Source organism: Hemicordylus capensis, chromosome 1 (genome assembly GCF_027244095.1).
Source record: "Hemicordylus capensis ecotype Gifberg chromosome 1, rHemCap1.1.pri, whole genome shotgun sequence".
NCBI lineage: Eukaryota > Metazoa > Chordata > Lepidosauria > Squamata > Cordylidae > Hemicordylus > Hemicordylus capensis.
Genome location: NC_069657.1, coordinates 323,139,911 through 323,161,884, shown reverse-complemented (window position 1 = coordinate 323,161,884; position 21,974 = coordinate 323,139,911). Strand labels below are relative to the sequence as shown.

At 40.5% G+C, this 21,974-nt stretch overlaps 2 long non-coding RNA genes across 3 annotated transcripts in view; one reads left to right on the top strand and one right to left on the bottom strand.

Moving 5' to 3' along the window:
• LOC128341281 (uncharacterized) overlaps positions 1 to 21,749 on the top strand; it is a 43,946-nt gene extending 22,197 nt beyond the window's left edge. The window contains exons 2-6 of one of the 2 annotated variants that reach the window (XR_008314313.1): positions 4,932 to 5,177; positions 7,220 to 7,333; positions 20,048 to 20,192; positions 20,569 to 20,656; positions 21,648 to 21,749. This is a non-coding gene — a long non-coding RNA (uncharacterized LOC128341281). The remainder of the gene's footprint in view (positions 1 to 4,931; positions 5,178 to 7,219; positions 7,334 to 20,047; positions 20,193 to 20,568; positions 20,657 to 21,647) is intronic. The other variant, XR_008314312.1, reaches the window with a different exon arrangement.
• LOC128341282 (uncharacterized) lies at positions 1,248 to 15,230 on the bottom strand. Its single transcript, XR_008314314.1, has 2 exons — positions 15,047 to 15,230; positions 1,248 to 1,435 (listed from the first exon to the last, which is right to left on the bottom strand). It is a non-coding gene; the product is annotated as an uncharacterized LOC128341282 (long non-coding RNA).
• Positions 21,750 to 21,974: the final 225 nt, after the last annotated feature.

The window sequence follows — 21,974 nt, the reverse complement described above, 5'->3', positions numbered from 1 at the left end:
GCCTTAGTGGTGGGCATGCTGGGCGGTTACCTCACAGTGCCTACCTGAAGGGGGCGCCAAGCTGAGCTTTATGCTGCTGTTTGTGGAGTGTATTGTCTGAAGTTAACGAAGGGAGAAAACTGAAGCGGCAGTTGCAGAAAGTCTGTGAGACCTCTGAGGGATTCCAGAAATGGAGCAGCAGAGCACTGGAAGCAAAGTAGTAAATTGTTAAGAGGCAGCTCTGGGCCCTTTCCATGAACATAGTTGGGGAAGCCTGAGAATAGTAGGGCCAGTTCTATTCACTAAGTTTTGCTAAACTGCACAAGTCACACAACTTGACAATGAGCCCCACCTTCCATTGAGATTATTCGGAGAGGTTCGTCTGCAATTGCCACCAGAAAGTCTAGGGGATACAGATGGGCCTTCTCTGTTGCCGTCCCAAGACTTTGGAATGCACTCCCTGCTGAAATAAGAGACTCCCCATCTTTGACAACTTTTTAAAAGTCTCTAAACTTATTTTTTTTCACCCATACATTTTAACTGGACTGTGGTTTTAAATTTTTTTCAAGATTGTCATTTTTAATCTGTTTGATGTTGTTGTAAACTGCCCAGAGATGGAAGTTTGTGGTGGTCTACAAATTTAATAAATATAATAAAATACTAATAAGCTAACCAGAGGGAAAAGGTGCCAAGGCATTCCTCACTCAGGACACTATTTATCCTAGGTTTTCTCGTTATAGTGTGAGCCTTTTGGGACAGGGAATATATCTTATTTCTTTTTCTATGTAAACTACTTTGAGCACTTTTTTAAAAAAAAGGCATATAAATTTCTGAAAAAATAATAATAGGGCCAGTCTTGTGCAGAGCCTCTTTTCTAGGAGCACTGTGCATAGCCATAACAGCGGGGTTCTCCATGGACAAGCCCTGCAGTCTCACAAGTCACCAACACCTCAGTCCTAAGTACTAGTACCTTGAAGTGAACCCCATTCACCTGAATGGAATTTGTTTCCAAGTAGAGTACTTATATGTACTTATAAATGTAGGCAGATTTAGTCGTTAATAAATCCCAGTGAAATAAATGCATTTCCCCCCAGAGTAAGTATCATTAGGGTTGTAAACAAATGTGGTTGAGTACTATTCTAAAGAAAGAAATGGCAATGTTAAATAAAGACAATTAGAACTCTTATCAGAGATGAAGGAAAAATATTTCTACTACATATAGCTTTAAAAATTGTTGTTTGGGTTTTTCCCCCATTAAGAAGAAGAGATTCAAAATGAAACCAAATGCTTTATACTTCTGAATATATATGTCTGGGAGATCAATTTAGATAATTGTTATCATCTCCAGGATAGCAGATCCTTGAAATATAAAATTTACATTTCTTCTTATTCAGAGTCCCTGATCTTTGAAATATCCTTGTTTTCAATGCCAGATCTCTTGTGTCCATTTGCCTTCCTAAAGAGAAAAAAAGGAGGCAACGTTGTGATTTTTGAGATATAGCAATGTGACGCAAAGTGACAAATGGGGAAAAGTGCCACAGTGAAACATGATACATTACAGCATTATGCAATGCTGATACCTAAAGAATCTATAATAGGATTTTTTTTACTTGTTTTCCCTGTACTTTAGCCCAGACTCTTTCTGCTAGATTAAAAATCCACAGAAATGCACCTACCAACTCTTAAGAGCAAAATATTATGCTTTATCCCTTTTCACTTGCGCCCTGCTACAGAGGTTTCTGCGCGGCTGAATATTTTTGTATGCAAATTAATTAGCTCTCCTGCTCTTGTCTCTGTTATTACATTAGACTATTGGTATCTCTTGGTTCAACACAATAGAAATAATGAGAAAGCAAATTGATAAAATCAAGAGCATCAATACATGAGCTATCAGATAATATGTCTAGCTATCTGTACTATAAAATGTATGCAAAAAAGAAGAAGAAGAAGAAGAAGAAGCAACATGACAAAAATAGCATCAGTGCCTAGTTAAGCAAATGAAGCCCAGAAACTGTCAGTGGCCACAACCTCTATCTAGACTTGCTTCACCCATATTCACACCCACTTTGTCCTTTGTTTCTGCTGCAGAAGCTCCCTGGCAGGAACTATCGAAACAACCGTAATAATCAAGGTGTGCAGTATGTCATACAAATGCAGAGGCAAGAACCTCAACTGCCCATCAAGAATGCCCCTGAAACATCAGCATACAATGTACATGTTGATCATGCCTCTAAAATATCTTATTTTATTTCTTTAGCATATTTATATACCACCTGATCTATACATCTGAATGTATAACACTGAATGTATATTCATGGCATTCCCAGCATCTGTTTTGCAACAGTGCTGTGTAGTGTGGGTGCCTATGGCTATTGTCCATCTCAGAATCCAAGGGGCTCTGGAGCACTATCAAGAAGGTTATGTGTGGATTTAAAATCAAGAATCAATTTTTAAAAGAAAACATACAACACAGGACATTTCCAAGTTGTACTAACAACATGGAATTTATCTGCACAAAACAGGATCCCCTCATTCCCCATGAGGAAGTAATCTGTATCTCATCAAGATAAATACCAATAGCCCTGTAATAAATCCCCTGTATGCTGGAAAAGAACACATAGAAACTGATCTCTCTTATGACATATATCTCCTCTTGTGAAGAGGGATAATTCACAAGTGTCGTAGCCACAAGTGAATTATTATATCTCTTCTCACAAGTGAAGATAAATGTAATAATAGAGATAAGCAATCATGCTCACATATCCTGCTTGTGTGTGCATTTCTCTGTGTGTTATATTTAGGAAGAGAAAATATATTAAATACACAATTAATGGAGGTACACATTCTGCTTCATATTTAGAGCTGTGAACTTCATGCAGGATTCATGTTTAGAGCTGTAACATTTCAGAAATAGAAGATTTCAGACATTTATGTAAGGAAAAAAACCTCCACACTTACAGCTAAGTGCTCCTAACAATATCTTACTATATCACCCATAAAACAAAAATAAAGATAGTGGGAAGATACAGGTATTTGAAACACACATATTACAAATCTATATTTTGAATTCTTTATTTTTCTCCCCCACCCCGCCCCACTCAACTCCCACCTCACATGTGCAAACACAATTCTACTTGAAAGTTCGTCTTCACTGAAGAACAGTGGTGCAGCTTGAAAAAAAATGTAAAAAGGCAGTTTGGGGGGTGGGGGGCAGGCAGAATGGATACCTGTAAAAGCAATAAGTTGCCTTCAACACCAATTTTAGCAGAGGAAATAAATGAATATGCAGGGTAGTGAACACAGAATGCTACATCAAATCTTTTGCAAGTTTCTGCCAAAAAAGCTGAAGGCGAAAGTAGCAATGTGAAGCCTGTTAAAATCCAGATTGATTCACAACAGAACTCATCATGAGCACAATGAGCTGTAATGCTTTCACTGCTGCTATCACTGCTTATGGTGCCAGCATTCTGTCTTCAGCCCAAGATCAGAAAGATGCACTCTGTCCTCATGCAGGCAACTCAAGCTTTTATCAGTCTAGGTGTAATTTCATGCAATCCACATAAAAATAGCAGAACAACACGAAGATGCTGGTGTGTTGCAAAGTGGGAATTTCTTGTACCACATCCACAACTTTCTGCATGAGGATATGACAGAGAAATAAGAACAGAAAATGGAAGTGTCTTCCTGATTTCCACATTTCTACTTCTCAGTAGGATTTGCACCAACAATTCACACAAAATGAAATTCAAAGGAAAGTTTAGAGTTCCTTCTAAAGCAAAACATCTGAGGATTTTCAAGGGAAGCCAAATAAGTTTCTATAAGACAAGTGAAATTTCTCACAGGGTTTCTGCACCTTCCCATATCAGAGAAGCGTGAATAGTGTGGCTGAAATTTTTCATACAAATGGAATTCAGTATCAATAATAAACTTTGACATCCAGTTGGGTCAGATATCATAGAATTTGGAAAACGGACTCAACAACTTCTACGTATAGAAGTTTCTGTTTCTTAGTGTAGATTCTTGGGTAGCAAATGAGATTTTCAATGACAAGCCATGAATCCACTATCATATGCTTCCAGAGAATCTACACTCAAAAATCTGAGAAACAACAGAACCCAGTACCGCATGGGTTAGCAACCCATGCAGGTGGTTGGCACCCTATGTGACATCTTACTCACATGTCAGACTTGCTGCTGCCCCAGGAATACAAGTCAATTTCTGAGGAAAACAGAGTTGATATGGGGTACAGGCTGCACCCAGAGTTTTTGTTATAGGTATCACAGAATACATTCCCATGTGAACACTCAGAAACAACTTACAAATTGATGGAATGTATAAACTTATGTCTTGATCCTAGATTAGCCACAGCCAGACTACAGAAGCTCTAGTGCAGTAAACACATAACCCTCAGGGACATGTTTTTGGGAATCACAGTCAGCTTCAGAGTGAAGGGGAGATCAACAAAAATCACTCTCCCTCTAAAACATGTGCTGCTCATTTGCTGCATAAGGACTTCCTTAGTCTGGATGTTGGCCATTATATGAAGTGTGGCCCATTTACTTCTATGAAATTAACTTCAGTACATCTTGTTTAGGACTGGGACATTCGAAAGGTTCAGCTAAAGAGTAACAAACTGAAATGTCAATGCTTAGTTTCTCAACTGAATTCCCACAGGAAATTACATCATCTACCAGCATGGGTATAATTAAAAAATAAGAATTTATTTTAATAGGATTGTGTTGCTGATACTAAATCTTCCCACAGAGGAAAATACATTTAAATAATCAATATTGGTTTAATATAATTGTAACTGAAGTTCCTGAAGATATTATTATTTTTAATTGGTACAATGTTTTGTGCAAGGGGGTTAAGTGAAGGAGCAAGGCTTCATTATCATTCTTGCCACCCTATCCAACCACATTCTCAAAGCATTTCCATTGCTATTCTTCTAGGACCCTATTCATGGCCACTGCGGAACCTAAAATAAAAAGAGGCCTAAAAGAAAAGGTATCCTACTAGGTACCTAAGCATCCCATCTGCTTCTGGAATTACCCAGGCCAGTGAGGCACATGAAAGGCAAGAAAAGTGGGGGCAGGGAGTTTCTTTAAAATCAAGCCTCAGTCAGCAGACTGGTTAAGTGTACCCTCTGGAGTGAAAAGGGAGTGTGGCAGCCTGTCCCCTGCTACACCCAGTTACAGGTAAGGAGAGGGGGGGAGGGGAGGGGAGGGGAGGAGAAGGCAGCGGACAGTCTGACAGAATGTTGGAATTCTACAATAGTAAGGAGGGGCTGGCATCACCTCCCAACAGCACTACTGTCAAGTTGTACTATACCCTGTTGGAAGCCAATGGGGGTATTAATGGACCCAGCTCTGCTTTTGGAAGCTCAGGTGGAGGCAGTAACCAGGGGTACCTTTGTACAGCTTTGGCTAGTGTACCTGCTGTGTCCCTTTCTCGAGAAGGCAGATCTGGCCACAGTTACCCATACCTTAGTCATGTCACGGTTGGATTACTGTAACGTGCTCTACATAGTGCTGCCCTTGAAGAATATTTGGAAACTGCAGCTAGTGCAAAATGTGGCAGCTAAGATTTTATCTGGAGCTGCCCATTGAAATCACATCACACCCATTTTGAAAGAGCTGCACTGGCTACCAGTTTGTCTCTGGGTCCAATTCAAGGTGCTGGTTTTGACCTTTAAAGACCTTAACAGTTTAGGCCCAGGATACCTGAGGGACCGCCTGCTCCCAAGGGTTGCTCCCCGTTTGACGAGGAGGCTCTGCTCCAGGTGCTGACAATGAGAGAGGCTCGGCTGTCATGCACACGGGACAGGGCCTTCTCTGTTGCTGCCCCCAGACTCTTGTATTCCCGCCCCCCCCGGTGGCTATTCACTCCTCGGTCTCCATCACAGTTTTTGGAAAGTGTGTTAAATCTTGGCGTTTTACCCAGACTTTTATATGATTGTCTCTACTGCTGCTTCTTTGTATTTTGTACAGTTCTTACGCTTGTATTTTAAACCTTTTTAGTCAAATTTGTTTTATTTTAGCTTAATATTTTAATGGTGTCATCTTTATAATCTTGTTTTTAATTTTTGTGTGAACTGCCTTGGGATTGTTTTAATGAAAGGTGGTATACAAATTTAACAATAAATAAAATAACTAACTAACTAACCCTGCCGGTGCCGAAACACCCCCAGTGCCAAAATGTTTCGGAGGCCTTCATAATGGCCTCCGAAATGTTTTGGGCACATCCCTACTAAATATGTCTGTGTGGCAGTGCAACTGATGGAACTGTTTCATCAATTTTAGGTTTTACTTGTTTCCTTTTCAACTTTCTGATGCCTTGAAGCATGTGCTCATACTGGTGGAGGTTTAAAGGAAGTAGATCAGGGACTATAGTCCAGAGCATTGGGATGAGTCCCAAGGCACTGGCTGTGTTATAGGTGATCAAGGTATCACCACTAGGTGCAACATACATGGGCCGTATAACAGCTGTGTCCTGGAAGGTAAATTGTGCTTGGAACATGCCACACAGAGGCAACAGAGTTGAAGTTGCATAGGTTGTACATTTTTATGGCATAAGTTGCACATTTTCATGCAGCAGCAGCGTCTGACAAAGTGCATTATAGTCACACTGGGCCATCACATTTGCAGATGTACCTGTATCAATTAAAACACAAAGTTTGTGTCCTTTGAAAACACAGCGATGAGGCAGACCCTTATGGTCAGAAGTAGTTGGCACTGGAGAACAGTCAATATAGATGTGTGAGTTATCTTCCTTAGGAAGATCAGCCTAAAGAGCACGTACCTGCTCATGACCCTGCTGGCAAGGACACAAGGTAATCTATGAGGACCTGCAGACTCCTGCATAGTTATTCTTTTCCCCACAGCATGGCAAGTTGTGCCCCTGGCAGGGCAAACACCCTCGTGGTGATAAGATCTGCCACAGTTGAAGCAAATTCATTGGGCTGTCTGCTCAAGCACATACTGCATGGTTGACGATGGATGGGTAGCTTGAGAAAGTGTTGGCTGTTTGCAACTGGGGTGTCTCTGAAGCTGTTGTATAGTTTCCATTCATGGGGCATAGCTGCCTTGCTCAGTCAGTTTGGCATGTTGTTCAGACACTTCATTTGCTCAAGAAGTGTCATCTGGGGTTCACACAGAATTTGTCTCCAAAGCTTGGCTGAGGAATATCCTTGTATTATCTGTGCCCTTTTCTCATTGTCTGTGTTTGTGTGAACTCACAGGACTGTGCAAGGTGATGAAAACGGGTGCTATATGCACCAGTTCTTTCTCCTTCCTTTTGATGTGCTTGCCGGAAGATATATTGCTCAAAGCCTTTGCCAGGCTTAAAATACTTGGTGAGTGCAAGCTTTGCCTTTTCATAATCATCACCATTTCCAGTATTAGGTAATGTTTTGAAAATCTGATGAACTTCACTGCCTGCGAAATGTAACAGCACTGCCCACTTGGTGGTGGGCCAACTAATTTTCCTTTATCACAAGAAACAGATTTTCTATTCTTTCAAGCCAGTGGTCCCATGTAGGTCCCAATGCTGAGTGGGAATCATGAATAGCAAATTCAGGTAAAGCAGGAAGCATATTGATAACAACAAAGGCAGAAGCTCATAAAACTGGAAGAAGAACCAGTCTTTGAGGAGATTCTCATGATCAGCAAAAAGCAGGCTAAGGGAGCCTAGCCCACTTTTTGCTGATCTTCTGCTACCACAGGAGCAGCGCGACTCCCGGCAGCAAACCCTCCTAATTTCCCCACCCCTTAGCCGAGGTTAGTGGAGTGAGTGCTCTGCTAACCCCATCTTTTAGATCATGAATTGCCGCGGCGCAGCTCCACGCCACAGCAACACACAAGGAGACCCCCGCTGGGAGACTGAAACAAGCCTCCTGGCCCTGGGGGTCTCTCCAGGATGCCCTGCACAATCGGACTACTACAAAAGCCTTTGTACACAATATGTTATCTCTATGAAGGAAATCCAGAATTCCAAGTGAGGAAGAGACAGAAATATCTGGTTAGAAGAATGGTGTGCCTTGGTTTCTGTCCCTTGCGTTCCTTTTGCCCTTTCTGTGTTTTGTAGGCCTTTTCCTCTCTGTGTTGCTTTCTGTTTTTGAGAAGGGAGTTTTGTTGGTTGGTTGGTTGGTTTATGGAAGGGGTCTTAGCCATTCTTGTCACCAGTACAGAATCCAGAGGAAAGAGTTGTGGCATGCAAGGACAAGGCAGTGGAGTACAATTAGGAATATTAATGGTTTATTGAAATAGATATCATTTACAGAGAAGCAAGTGCAATCTGCTTTCAGTTCTCTTACTGCTGCCTGTTTGTTAGGGATGTGAATGAATCTGTTTGGAGGCCCTTTTATAGGCCTCTGAACAGGTTTGAAAGACCGGCAGTAGAGCTGCTTCGAAGCTGGTTCAAAGGTCTTGTGAAAGCCGGGTTTTTCTGGTCACTTCCGGTACGAGGAGGCAACATGGCAGCCCTGACTGACCATTTTTAAAGAGAGCACTGGCAGGGGAAAGCGGTGGGTGGGGTGTAAGTGCACCCTCCCCAGTCCTTAAAGTTATTCCCCCCAGCCCAGGCTTCAAACCAGCAGGCGCTGGTTCCATGCGCACCACGACTATTTGTTAGTCCCACCTTTACTCTAGGACAGGAATAAAAGTAACTAAAGCACCATTCAAAATCTGGCCTGGATCAAGGAACTGATTAACCAAAAACAACACAGCAAACACGCTACTTTATTGCTGACTGGGTAGAGAGCACAACTGAAACTAAAAAGCAAAGAAAGGTCCAAGGGGTGGGCTTCTAGACCATAAAGTAAACTCTATTCACAGGTATCCAACAATTATCATATGGTGCAAATGCAACATTTCCTTCATATTAAAATTCAGTTAAAACCTTCCTTTCTCTTCATTCAGCCCTGTAGCTACTACCCCGTCCCTACCTACAGCACTGCTTCACTCCACCTGGGTTTGTGGTCGGGTGGATTGGCTTTTTAATTTGTGGCATGATACAGACAGCCTCTATTTACAGAATGACAGTTTGTTTTAAGAACAGTAACAATTGTAATTCAAAATAAATTACAAGTGGTGTTGGTACTGCTTCCAAAAGTATAGTAGGAGGACTCCAAAAGTCTGCTCTCAAGATTTCCCCTCCACTTAAGGTGGATTTTTCATGATCACATTAACCCTGTGATTATTTACTTATTTATTTATTTATTTATTTATGAGAATTAAATATCAGAACTACCCATTTATAAATCTTAATAGCTCCTCATATGTTTTGTTGATGTTCCAATGGTAGCTTCCAAGGCAGATTTCCCATAGAGCCAATATAAAAACTATTAAACTGGGCACTTAAGATATCATACTAAAGGCATATATAACTGTAATGTTCTATAATATAAAGTATCCTGGAAATTGTAGTTTTGTAACCCCCAACCCCAGCAGAGAACTGTAGTTCCAAGACTTTGGTTAAATGATATGATAATACAGGGTAGAAATGGATTAAAATTAATAGACATATCATCACTGCAGCACTGGTTACACTAGAAATGAAGACCTAGATATTGTGATACAGATAGCATCAGTCAAAATTATACTAGCCTAGAAGCACAATTTAACCTGCATCAACTTGGGATGTGGAAGTCGTCCTTGAGGGGTTACATTAAGCCATTGAGCTATGTCATGGGTTACTAATATTATCAATCTTTTTGTTTTAATACTTTTTTTAAAAGCTGCTGTGGAGTACTAAGATATCTATTTGTAAAGGTGTTTCTATTATTTGACCACTTTACATATCCTTTTTATTCTAAATTATCCCTATCAGCTCAATAATTTCAATTTTTGTAAACCATACTATTGAAAATTAAAGATGCAATCTAAGCATACTTACTAGGATGTAAATCCTATTGAATTCAACAATGTTTGTAGTGGTCCTGTTGCATTCATACAAAGCATACGTAATTAAGAACAAACTGTTAACACAACCAAATGATGTTTTAAAACTGAACTGCATCCTTTTGAAGAGTAATTAATATTCTTCTTTATTATTCATTATACAAGTTTTTGTCCTACGGGGCCTAGATGAATCCATAAGTCCACAACCTCCAGAGGGGTGGGTTGGTGGACCCATTTTCTGTGAATGCCATAATATGGTTTTATGTGGCTATGCTAGTTCAGATTGAAGGTTGGGAAGGGGGGGAGTTTAAACAAAAAAAGACATGCTTTATGTTACAAATTTCTGTGGCAAATACAGAGGAATGTGACTTAAAATGTCTAGGAAATAAATCCCCTGAAAATAATGTTTAGAATGGAAATGCAGACAGACATTTAACGAAAGCAGAAGGAGCTGGCACTGCTGTAATAAAAGGACTTATATATATCAAAAGTATGCTTCACAAAAGCATGTGGATTCTAGGGTGAAGCTATATGCGGAATCAATGTAAAGACGCATGATAATGTTCCTGAGTTATTATGATGCATGGGTGTCAGCTGCAAAGAATTCAGAAGCTAAGATATTTCAGATAAGTAGGAATGAAGTTAAAAGGAAAATGCAAAGAGCACAATCCAGTCAAAGTATCTGTAGGTCCCATTGATTTCAGTAGAAGAAACAGTGGCATTAGGAATGCAATGTTTAATCAAAATCCTTTTGATCAACCAGAAAGATACACCCAATTAATCAGGCAAATGATTTTTAAAAATAAAACAATGTTTGAATAACTCCTGAACATGGCTAGATTCAGCTTGTAAATGATTTTTTTAAAAAAAGTAAACATAAGCAAGTGTACAGACATTGGCTGATCTACAGATCAGGGACGCCCTGGTGCAATGAGAGAGCAACCTAACAAAACCTCCCAGCTAACTGCACCAGTGTAGTGGGGAAAGGGCAATTTGTGATGCCCACCCCCTCCCCAGGAAGCCAGTGCTGCACAAGCCTCAGGGACATATTTTTGGGTGTCACCGTGGGCTTCCTGGGGAAGGGATCAAAAATTCCTATTCATTCTGAATGGTGTTAAAACTCCCTTTATTCTTTCCGTGCCTGGCAAGGTGACCACCATGTTTTACTTGCTTTTCTCTAGCAGACACAGTTCTGAGATAACAGCCAGTCACTTTAATATTTCTGCCTCCCAATAATAATGAAACAGGTTCGCCTCAAATAACTCCACTTGGTACTCCTTTCATGTCTATTTGGCTCCTGAGTCAGTTTTGTAGAGCACTGTCTGTAGGGAAAAGGATACAAAATGGTGGGGGAAGCATAAATGTATGTGTGTTCTTTCTTTCTGCCTATAAAACCGAGCCCAAACTGTCAAGGTGACAATCCAAAACGATAATCAAAACCACTTTTTGCATTCCATCTTGTAACTGCCGCAGGCAAGTTTTAAAGGAGATGCTAACAAATCCCAAAGAATACTGTGTATTAAATATTTGATACACAACCAGTAATGTATACAAGAGACATCAAACTTATGCTGTATATCTCTGTAATTTTTATACCATAGGTAAACAGCTGTTTACCCTTCAAAATATGTAAGATATGCATTTGGAAGCCTGCATTACATTCTGTTTACATTTTAGAAATGGAAATTGTTGCAAAAACAACAAAGAGGAATTTACCAGGGATGTTTTCAAAACTCATTTTTAAACATCTTGCACCTCTGGACACATATGTCTTTAAAAATGATTTTGTATTCACAATACAGGCTTGTTTCAGAAACCTGAAGACTACTGTGACCTGTGCTTGGGTTAGGGGGATATCTTGTCTATCTAGGTTTAGCATTGCCTTTGAGGAGGCATGAAAGTGGAAGACCAATTTAGCAGTTAATTTTCAGAAGGTCTCCCCACCCCACCTACCCCTGCCTGTTGCTATCAGCAACAAAACATTTACAGACCTCCTCAGCCTTGCTCTCTCCATCATGAAATCATCTGAGTCAGGGATAGTAGAGCAGTGGTGGAGCAAGGGCACCAGCGGCGCTTATTCAGCCCGCTGTCGGTGGTCCCTGCCACCCAAGCCACAACCCCAGCATCTGACAGATGTACATGTGTCAGACATCAGACGCAGGGGGCATGGCCACATTAGCAAATGGGGCCACGCACTCCATTTGCAAGTCAACTTTGGCCAGTGCCACATTTGCAGCGCGGCCGGTAGTGCCTCTCCCTGCATGCAAAAGCAGAGAGATGCATTCCAGGCCAGGCTGGGAGCCCAGTGCTGGCTGAAGCTTTTCAAAACCGGAGCCACACGGCTCCTTGAACCTACCCCCCACCGCGCAATGGTGGCACTGCCCCGTGGTAGAGGCTGAACTTTGTGCTCACAGCTTTGCTGCGCTGAGGCCTCATTAGGGCTGCTGCCAGTTCTCCTGCTGGGGCAGAAGAAATAGATCCTGGAGGCTGCTACCTCCTCTGGGTGACTTCTCTCCCTCAACTTGTTTCTCCCAGGAACTATTTAGCAATAGCAACAGCACTTACATTTATATACTGCTCTATAGCCAGAGCACTCTAAGCGGTTTACAATGATTTAGCATATTGCCCCCCCAACATTCTGGGTACTCATTTTACCGACCTCGGAAGGATGGAAGGCTGAGTCAACCTTAAATTTGTTTAAGGCCTTCTCCTCTAGGTCGTTTTCCAGATTACATGCTACAACAGTGTCATTACTTTCAATTAAGTGTGCTTTTGTACTGCCTCTGTTTCGATACCACAGTCCCTGCGCTGTCAGCAAGATGCCGTTCACATTTCTGATTCCTTCTTTCAGATTTTATCCTTCCGTTTTAGTCCTACAACGTTTCATGTGTGTCGCAAATAAATAGCTGTATTTTCCCATTGTAGGAGGGCTGCACAAGCTATTTACGTTTTCAAAACGATCCTGCCAAGCTGAAGCATTTTACTGCTGAACAGAGTCTAATCTGGAAAATGCCCTGGCTTGGCAGTCTGAATCTGCCAAGTCTCAACAGCCTCAATCTCTACTTCCAGGAGATAATTTTTATTTGTGGATGCCTTAAAAGACATTATAGAGAATTAAAGGACATTCAGGGAATCCCCATATCAGGCTGGAGGCAGCTCTTCCATGAAGCGAGGTGATGCGGTTTTAATAAAAAATAAACTCCTCATATAGGAACAAGCCTTTTCAAATTATATCTGGAAAACAGGAACACAATTTTAGGATTCCCAAGCTATCCAAGGAGAAGGTGAGACACATACACGGACACACACACTGAATGCCTGTTGATCTTATAAACTTACTTTCCTTAAGGAAAGAAGGCTGATAAAGATGAGGAGGTGGAGGAGGGTGAGTAACTGAGAGGAGGAAGTGCAATTGGCTCCCCACCTAGGCATGCTATTTCTTGAGCCACCACTGAATCTGCCTATTGAGGAAGACCTATAAGACTTACTGTGCAATATACTATTGGCAACGATTTCAAATAGCTTGATTGACACTGATGCTTCCTAGAAAATATTGTTCGGTTCTCACAAAAAGTGATTACCAGTCACCTGGTTTTGTTTTGCTTTTTGCTGAAATCTGCTCACATGACGCTGAAATCAAGGCTTGAAATGCCTATTTGACCATGCCCCCACCCAAACAAGCAGCAGCCATGTTCGCTCTCCTGTCTCATCATTGCTGCTCTTTTTCTTTAAGTCCTAGTCATTCCAAGTATGGGGAGTGAAGTTTCCAACAGTAATCTGACCAAAAACAACCAAGAGAAAAGTTCAGTGAGAAATCCCTATTGTGTGTGTGTGTCAGGACCATTTCAGTGTTAGTTCAAAAACTATAACATGTTGATTATCCTCCAATAATATATTGTATTTATTTTATTTTTCTTTCCCCTGGCCCTTTTTACAAACAGGGGGCAATTGTACATAGGAGTGCCTGTTTCAGTGCCTGTTTCCTGCTATTTTTGCCTTTTACCCTAACAGCAGAGAATAATTTCTTTCAGTAGTGGTAAAATCTCTTGAAAATAAAGGACAATCATTGTTACACTTCAGTGATAGGTAGATTGGGCCTGTTGCCCTAACTCTGAGGTAGATTGGGCCTGTTGCCCTATATCATGTAGACCTCAACTGCTTAATAGTGGTAGTGTTGCTGCTTCTGTTTGACAGTGGCCCTTCCTGTTGCCTCAGAACTGCTAGGCTCCAGAACTCCTATCTGGCTTTTACAATCCTCCAACTTTGTAGCTCATAAGCAGAAAGGGCTGCTGAGTTCCTTGTACCAGGGCCAGAGCGTGCAGGACCATTAACCGCGGCATGGCAGGCAGGCATCTAACAGCTACAAATTTACCTACCATGAGGATGGAAGCAGTACCTGTTGATATCTGGCCTGTACTTCAGCTGCACAACAGCCATAAATTCAAATGATTAATTTCCATCTCCAGATTCTCAGAGAAGCTACACCTACAAGTCTTTGCCTATCATTCATCTGTTAAACAGAGATGTGCAGATATGACAGATTAAAGAAAGGTTTCAACTACAAAATTACAATATGAAGAGAACATTAGTAATAAACTCTGGACAGAAGACCTTAAAGGGGGAAAAATATGTAGAAATGTGTGATATCAGTTTCTAATTATGTGAGTCCAAAGGGTATTGTGGAATATTCAGGTTTAGCCATGCAGATCTTGCCACTATCAGATCAAGTCTGAATCTCTGTCAGTTTGTTTGTAGTTTGCTCCCCCTCCCCACCCCAATTCCTGTTTCAGAAGTCTAATAAGTAGATCACAACCCCCCTTGCCCCTTGTAGAGCTGCCTTTGGCCAAGGGGTATGTGAATGAGCCTTTTTCCCCATTTACCTCAGAGACATGTTAAATCATTCAAGTGCAATAATGGTTGCCCTTTATTTTCAAGAGATTCTCACAGATAAGAAATTATTCTCAGCTGTTAGTGAGGTGAAAGACCAAAACAAAAAGCAGGAAACAAGCACTGCTCTCCCCACCTTATCTTCACATAGCTGCTCCCCTTCCTTTAAAATAAAGGGGGAGGGTCAAAAATATCTTCCCCCTATACTGGCATGCCATGTAAGAGGGTAGATTTGGGGAGGGGAGATTTCTTTGAATTATAGAACCAGTTCTAATACTAACCTTATGGTCTTCACTCTCATCATCTCCATTCCTATGTAATCTTCATTGCCAGCAAACAAACTTGCTTCCATGCAGGAATCAACAATGGCAAACTTCCTGAACTTCCTTTCACAAATCATTTTTCAGTTATTTTAAGGAATCAGTGCAAAACAAGTCACAGATAGGATTTATTGATGCTTCTAGGCTACCCTGAGCCAGGAGGTTGAGCAGCACTGATGTCATGATCACCTCAACCAATGAGAGAGCATTTTTGCTCTGCCAGTGAAACTGTTTTTTTTAAATAATAAACTACTTCACAAAGGACAAAAAAAAGCAACACTACCTTAGCAATACTAATGATGAGATGCTTAATAGATTAATACTACTAAAAAAGACTGAGGAGACAACCCCATGACATGATATATAACAGGGTCCATGTGGGTGATGATTACTGCTCTCTTTTAAATCCTTCTCTAGCAGCATATCCCTAAATACAGTTTCTGGGAAAGCCAGAAAGAAACCAAAATTTCTCAGTTACTTTTCTAATATATTAGTGAAATCGCTTCAAAGCAAGAGATGTACAGAAAGTGAGTGAAACATCTGCCACTGGTATCCCTATGTCAATATAATGTTATTTTGTCTGTGTTTACAAAGAAAAGTCAGCCACCAAGGCCTTTGACTTAGTAATTCCAACATGCTCTCTAAATGTTGTCTTTTTAAATTCCTTATGAATGTATGTGATGTTGCAATGGGTATAGCATAGCCATATGGTCATTTTTACTTTCATTCTTTTTCTCTATTTGCTGTTTGAATCTTCATGGCCCAATGTGTTTCATTTGGCCAACACATTTTCCTTTTAATTCACAAAAGTGGTGTGCTGCTGTTAGAGTTCACCAAGATGCTGACTGAGGGAAGACCAATTTGAAGGAAGAGGGGTTCCTCGTCTCGTCTTGGTCCTCACAGCTTCCCGGAATCATCAGAACTGGAGCAGCCAGAGACAGCTACTCCCCCAGAGGAGTCCTAGAGCACTGAGTACCCAGTGCCCCCTGGAGGGGTTCCAGCTTCCAGTCCTTTTTCTGTAGCCCCCTCCATCACCTCTGGCTCCCCAGGATCAGAGGCTACTGCAGATCAGGGCAGAGCTCTGGCTCCGAAACTAGTTGCTTGGGGCCTCCCTCCCAATGGGTCTCCTCAGGAGGAGGGACAAAACTGGTCTTGGTGCCTTCTTGGGAGGAGGGCTGACCTAGGAGTTCATGAATGAAACAGGTCATCACAAGCCATAAAGACCTTTAGTCACTGTTGGCTCCAATTAGAGCTTCTACCTCAAGCTTGGCTCACTGTCTTGCCTGGCTCAGGTTCAGGCATGTGCATACTAATTACATAATGCTGGTACGCTAATTGTTGGGACCTAGAAGCAAAACTAAGAGCCTCTTTACAATTTCAAAGAAGTGTGTACGTCGTCGCACAAAGAACAGTGGTTACACTTGCCCCCAGGCCTGCCTGCTCTGCCCCCAGCCAGGTAATATCTGATGCATATAAGTGTTGAATCCAATGTGTGTACTAGCCATATATTTATACTGGTTTTGCGGGGAAAGCATTAGGTATATACATATATGCTGAGTATGGGCCTCTATATCACTTGGAGGTATGGTGAGCTTGGGGGTGAGACTTCTAGCTCTGAGGGCAAAGTGCCACCATTTCACTGCCTCAACATGTGCTAAATATACCTATTTTCACAAAAGTGTGAATAGGTCGATACTACTTTTTTTTTCTAAGGGTGCCTTAAAAGATAACTCAGGCAAGTATAATTTTGTGTTTCTTGATGCATCAGCTCCCTGTTTTGTCCCTTTGAACATTATACTTGGATCTGGTTTGGAGTTCCAAGACCATTCCAACTGGATAGCTAGCTATTTTCCAGATTTCCATCGCCTGGAGCCTTTGGATGGGGCGGCATAAAATTGTAATACATATATACAAACATAAATCTAGGCATTTCATCTGGTGCCCATTTGGACCAGAGCCAGCTTTACTTCAAAGAAACAAGTATCTCTGGCCTTTATGGTTTCTAAGATACAAGGGGAAATGTGTATCAAGTATTATGTCCTGTTGCTTAGTGAGAAGTAGTAATGGGTGACCTCCCCAACACTCAAATTGTATTGGTTCACATTAAGCTGAATTCCATCTTACCCCACTCCACCACATGGAAAGTTGTTAACTGGAATCAATCAATCTAATTTGGTGCCATGACCCCCATCTCACCCAGTCAACCAGTCCCCAAGCATCCTGTTTCCAACCTCCCAGACCCCAAACTAGTGTCTTCCTATTTTTCAGGCTTCCCAGTCATGTGTATGAATGCCATGTGCCCAATTGTAAACCTGCAAACACTTGGCGTATTCTTACAAGTCCACATTGTCCAGGAGTGAGTAAGCTTTATGCTGAACTAAGTGTCATTTCCACTTGCTCATCTTAGTTAATGCTAGGTGGAACATGTTATGGAAGATTGCACTAAGACTCTTCTATTTTAAGATGCAGTGGGAAATGTTAGCTAATGGATCTATCACAGTCTTAAAGTCTAGTTTTAGAATAATCCATGGTTGATTTAAAGGCTATTATAATGCAGCCCATTGTCAAACCTTTTGGAATTTAATTTTCTAACAGACTTTTTTATACAGTCTTGACCATCACTAGACTTCTAGAAGTTACAATAACAGTATAGTGATTGAACTTGGAACAGATGAATAGGAATTAGGATATTCTGTTCACACTATGTGCTTTCATATAACTCCTTTATAGAATCCGAAACTGCCACCATTAAAGATGGCATACTAGTCTAGATAGAGCCACAGTAAGATTTTTCATATTTTGTGTTCAGATGTGATTTACCATATTTGTGCTTTACCATAACATTTGGCAAAGCACAAATATGTTGTGCTTTACCACAACAGGCTTTAAAATCTGGATTTTAAAGCATGTTGATTCATACATTTTAAAAACACAATTTAAAATCTTATTCTGGGCAAAGTAGGTATATAAATCAGAAAGTAATAATAGCTAATCATGGAAAGTCAAAGAACTTTAGTGAGACCTTTGATAACCAATCTCATAATGAGGAATGAATTTCATTTTCCTCTGGTAAAGCATGTCTGTCTGTCTGTCTAATATATTATATAACAATGCGGTCCAAGCTCAAAATAAGTAGATTTCCTAATGAACCTCCTACAGATGTTGCTGTCACCTAAGGACACTAGTCCAAAGTTTCAGCAACTTTATTTTGAACTTCAACAATCCTCAGAATTCATTAAGCTGTTCCCTTGGCCTGCAATCTTTATTTAAATCACAGCTGTGTATTCCTGAGGAAGAGACCACAGTTTGTGAGCCCTGCTACGCAAGTGATCCTGTCATGCCCGTGAAAAACTAGTTTGGAATATTAATAGTAACAATATTCTTGGGACTGTGGAACCCTCAGTGCCATCCCACTCTTTCTCCAACTTGTTGAGGGGACACAGTGAGGAGGGCTCCCAGGAAATGCTGCATTAAGGGCCAACCTGGCACCAATTCTGATGGCGAGGAGGGCTCTCAGCAAGTGCAAAGAAGTCTCCAGGCTCTGTTGCTCTCTTGATAACATTCTCAGGAATGTGCAAAGGTCTCTATCACACCAACTGAAATGAAATCCACATTCAAACTAGATTCATTTTGGACATCTGGTCTAGCAGAAATCCAAATTAGTTTGATTTAAATGGATCCATTCAGAATTGGAAGCAAGGTGGGAGCTGCCCACCTATCTCTAGGAGTGACTAGTGTAGTTGGAGGCATGTCAAGAATGGCTGTGTACCCATAAATGCATCACTACTTTAATTCCCATTGCTTGGGAAGATGTTACCATTAGATTTTAATACTTTTGTTACTTTTGTAGGTTTGGTTCTGTCAATCACTATGGCTGAAATTCCCCGTGCACAGCTACTTGGGAATAAGCACCATTGAAAACATGGATTTTTTTCTGAGTAAACATGCATAGGATTAAAAAATAACAAAGAGCCTTGTGGCACCTACGAATGAACTTGAATGGATTACAGATTTCTTAACAAGACTTGTCATTTTTGCTGCAGCAGACTAACATAGCTACCCCTCTGGAACTGCTTAGGATTGCACTGTATGTGTGTGAGAAAAAACATTTTTGTTGTATTCTGAAAAGTCGTTTCCAACTGCTGCATTCAGCTGATGGGAACTACAAAACCAATGCACAGTGGCTACATGACAGAAGCTGGAATGTCTGTAGGAATGAGAATAAAACAACAATTGTGACAAGAAGAGATTGATAAATACATGGTGCCTCTATTAACATTCTGTCTATCAAAACTTCAGATACCTTTCTTGTGTATAAGCATTTTAAGCTTCAGGGCACAAGCAAACAGCTAACTTAATGTGAGTTAGGAAGAAGCTTAGCCATGGGTGGGTTATTCCATAATTGCCTAAGGCAGGGTTTCCTTGTACTCTCCTCTAAAGCAGCTGGATCATCAAAAGATGCTAGATTAAATTGATAACTAGCCTTATGCAGTCAGAAGACTCAGATGTAAATTAAATACATCTTTGCTCAGCAATGTGGGTTTCAAGTGTAATGCTTAGCTATATACTAATAATCCCTTTCCACAAGTCTATGCAATGCTAGTCAACTTTCCAAGGCTGTAGAGGGGAATTTTTTCAAAAAGGCACTATCTACAGATTTACAACATAGTCCCTCACCAGATATGTGTTCCAAAAACAGAGGCGGGGAGGAGGGACTTTTAAAAGCAAAAAGGCAGTCTTAGAATAAGGAAAACTAACAGTGGAGTCAATCATACAAAGAATTATTTTATTAAAATAATTTGCCATACTCCTTATTGATGGGTGTGTGCTGAGCACTAAGGTTAGGGTTATCACCCCTACTGATGAGGAGTGGGGAGCAAGAATAGGCAAGAGAAGCTAACTCCAATGGAGACCCAGCAGGATTGGATCTCAGATCTCACTCACCTTTCTCTCTGCCCTCAGGGGAGGAAAAGAAGAGGGGATCATTGTTTAAGTCCTGATTAAATCCAGAAAGATAACAACACAGACCCTGCTCCACTTTCTGCCTCGCTTCTGTAGCATCTCTTTACACATTCAGGAAACAATGTATTGCTTCAAAATGACACAGGTAAGAGCTAATATTTGAATGCTCCCGGAACTGATGTTGCATTTTTCCATATGCAAGGAAAATTATCCCATGGGAGCATTCAAATATGCAACATCCCACTTCCATGCCAATTACACAAGAAGTCTGTACCTTGTCACTTTTCTATGGGTTGTCAGAAACAACCAGGTGTCCACACCAGTGTTCCCTCTAACAGTGATTACCAGATGTTGTTGACTACAACTCCCATAATCCCCATGCAAAAACCATTGCAGCTGGGGATTCTTGGAGTTGTAGTCAACAATATCTGGGAATCCCTGTTAGAGGGAACACTGGTCCCCACTATGCAAACAGCAGCATTTGGGGGCTGCCATGACAACATTTTGCTTTGCCACAACAGTGCTGAAGGTAGCTTAAAGATCCTAAGAGAGCTTTGGAAAACTTCAACATGACATTCCATAGTTTGCAACTGGACAATTCTCAGTGAGGTGAGTGCGTGAATTAAGTCTTAGATCATCTCCAATTTTATGTGAAACCAAATGTGCAGGAAATGGTTCATTATTTGTTTGTTATTTCTCTGTGTAAACCGCCCTGAGCCATTTTTGGAAGGGCGGTATAGAAATTGAATTATTATTATTATTATTATTATTATTATTATTATTATTATTATTGAAGATGGAAGCATTTGGGTAGCGGTGGGAGGGGTTCTTCCCTGTAAATTGTGCCAATTGCATTGCCTTCACATTCCCCTGGTCTGTTGTGTAGATCGGCAGAGATACCAGCACAATGTCTATGTTAGAGTAGTAGGAATAAGATATACTGAATCAGCAATTGCCTTTTAATATGGAGAAAGCTTTTTCAATATGATAATCATATGCTTATAATCTGTCATCTTCCCCAAACTACTATACTAATCTCATTAGGAAGCACAGTTTTCCAGTCAAGGCTACTCCAGTCCATTTGGACAATTGTGTATGTGTGTGGCAGGGGTGCGTGTGTTTTCCAGGAAAACAGAAATCCTTCCATACATACACATATGTCTCATTACACAATCCATTAATTTCGTAATCTGTGCCTTTTCTTTATGGTATACTTTTATCACAGAATTAGAATTCCCTACATTTTACATCAAGGTTGCAATCCTATAGGAGTAAGTCCCATTGAGTTTATTTATTTATTTATATTTATAAACCACCTGATATGAGCATCTCCAGGCAGTTTACATACAGTTAATGTCTATATTTAATTTCACTATAGTTTAAACTTCTACATGCATGATTATACAGCTAAGTTTAAAACAGAGTTATATTACTCTCTGTATCGTTCGTGTGTGTGTGTGTGTGTGTGTGTATGTATTCAAGTCAGGTATTCAAGACAAGGAAAACATATTCAAGTTTCATTTGGAAATCTGAAATAATATTAGATTGTCTTTATATAATGTTGAATTTAAGACTATGTTATTTTTTTACTTTCCCCCAGACATTCAAGTATGACCATTTTCAGGGTGAGAAGACAAGACACCCAGAAAAAAGGACAGCTTTTTACCACAATGGTCTAAAGTTAAAATATTATTATATGCCATTTTTGTGATTTATTTTATTATATTTGTACACCACCCCAAATGTCTGTCTATGGGCAGTTTGCAGCAACATCAAACAAATTAAAATAGACATTAAAACCTTAAAACAGTTTAAACTCACAAGTCTAGTTAAAAAGCAAGGGTGAAAAAATGTCTTTAAAGGCTTTTAAAAAGTGGAACTTAGATCTGAGTAAACATACATGGATTGCGTTCAGAAGTAATGCCAA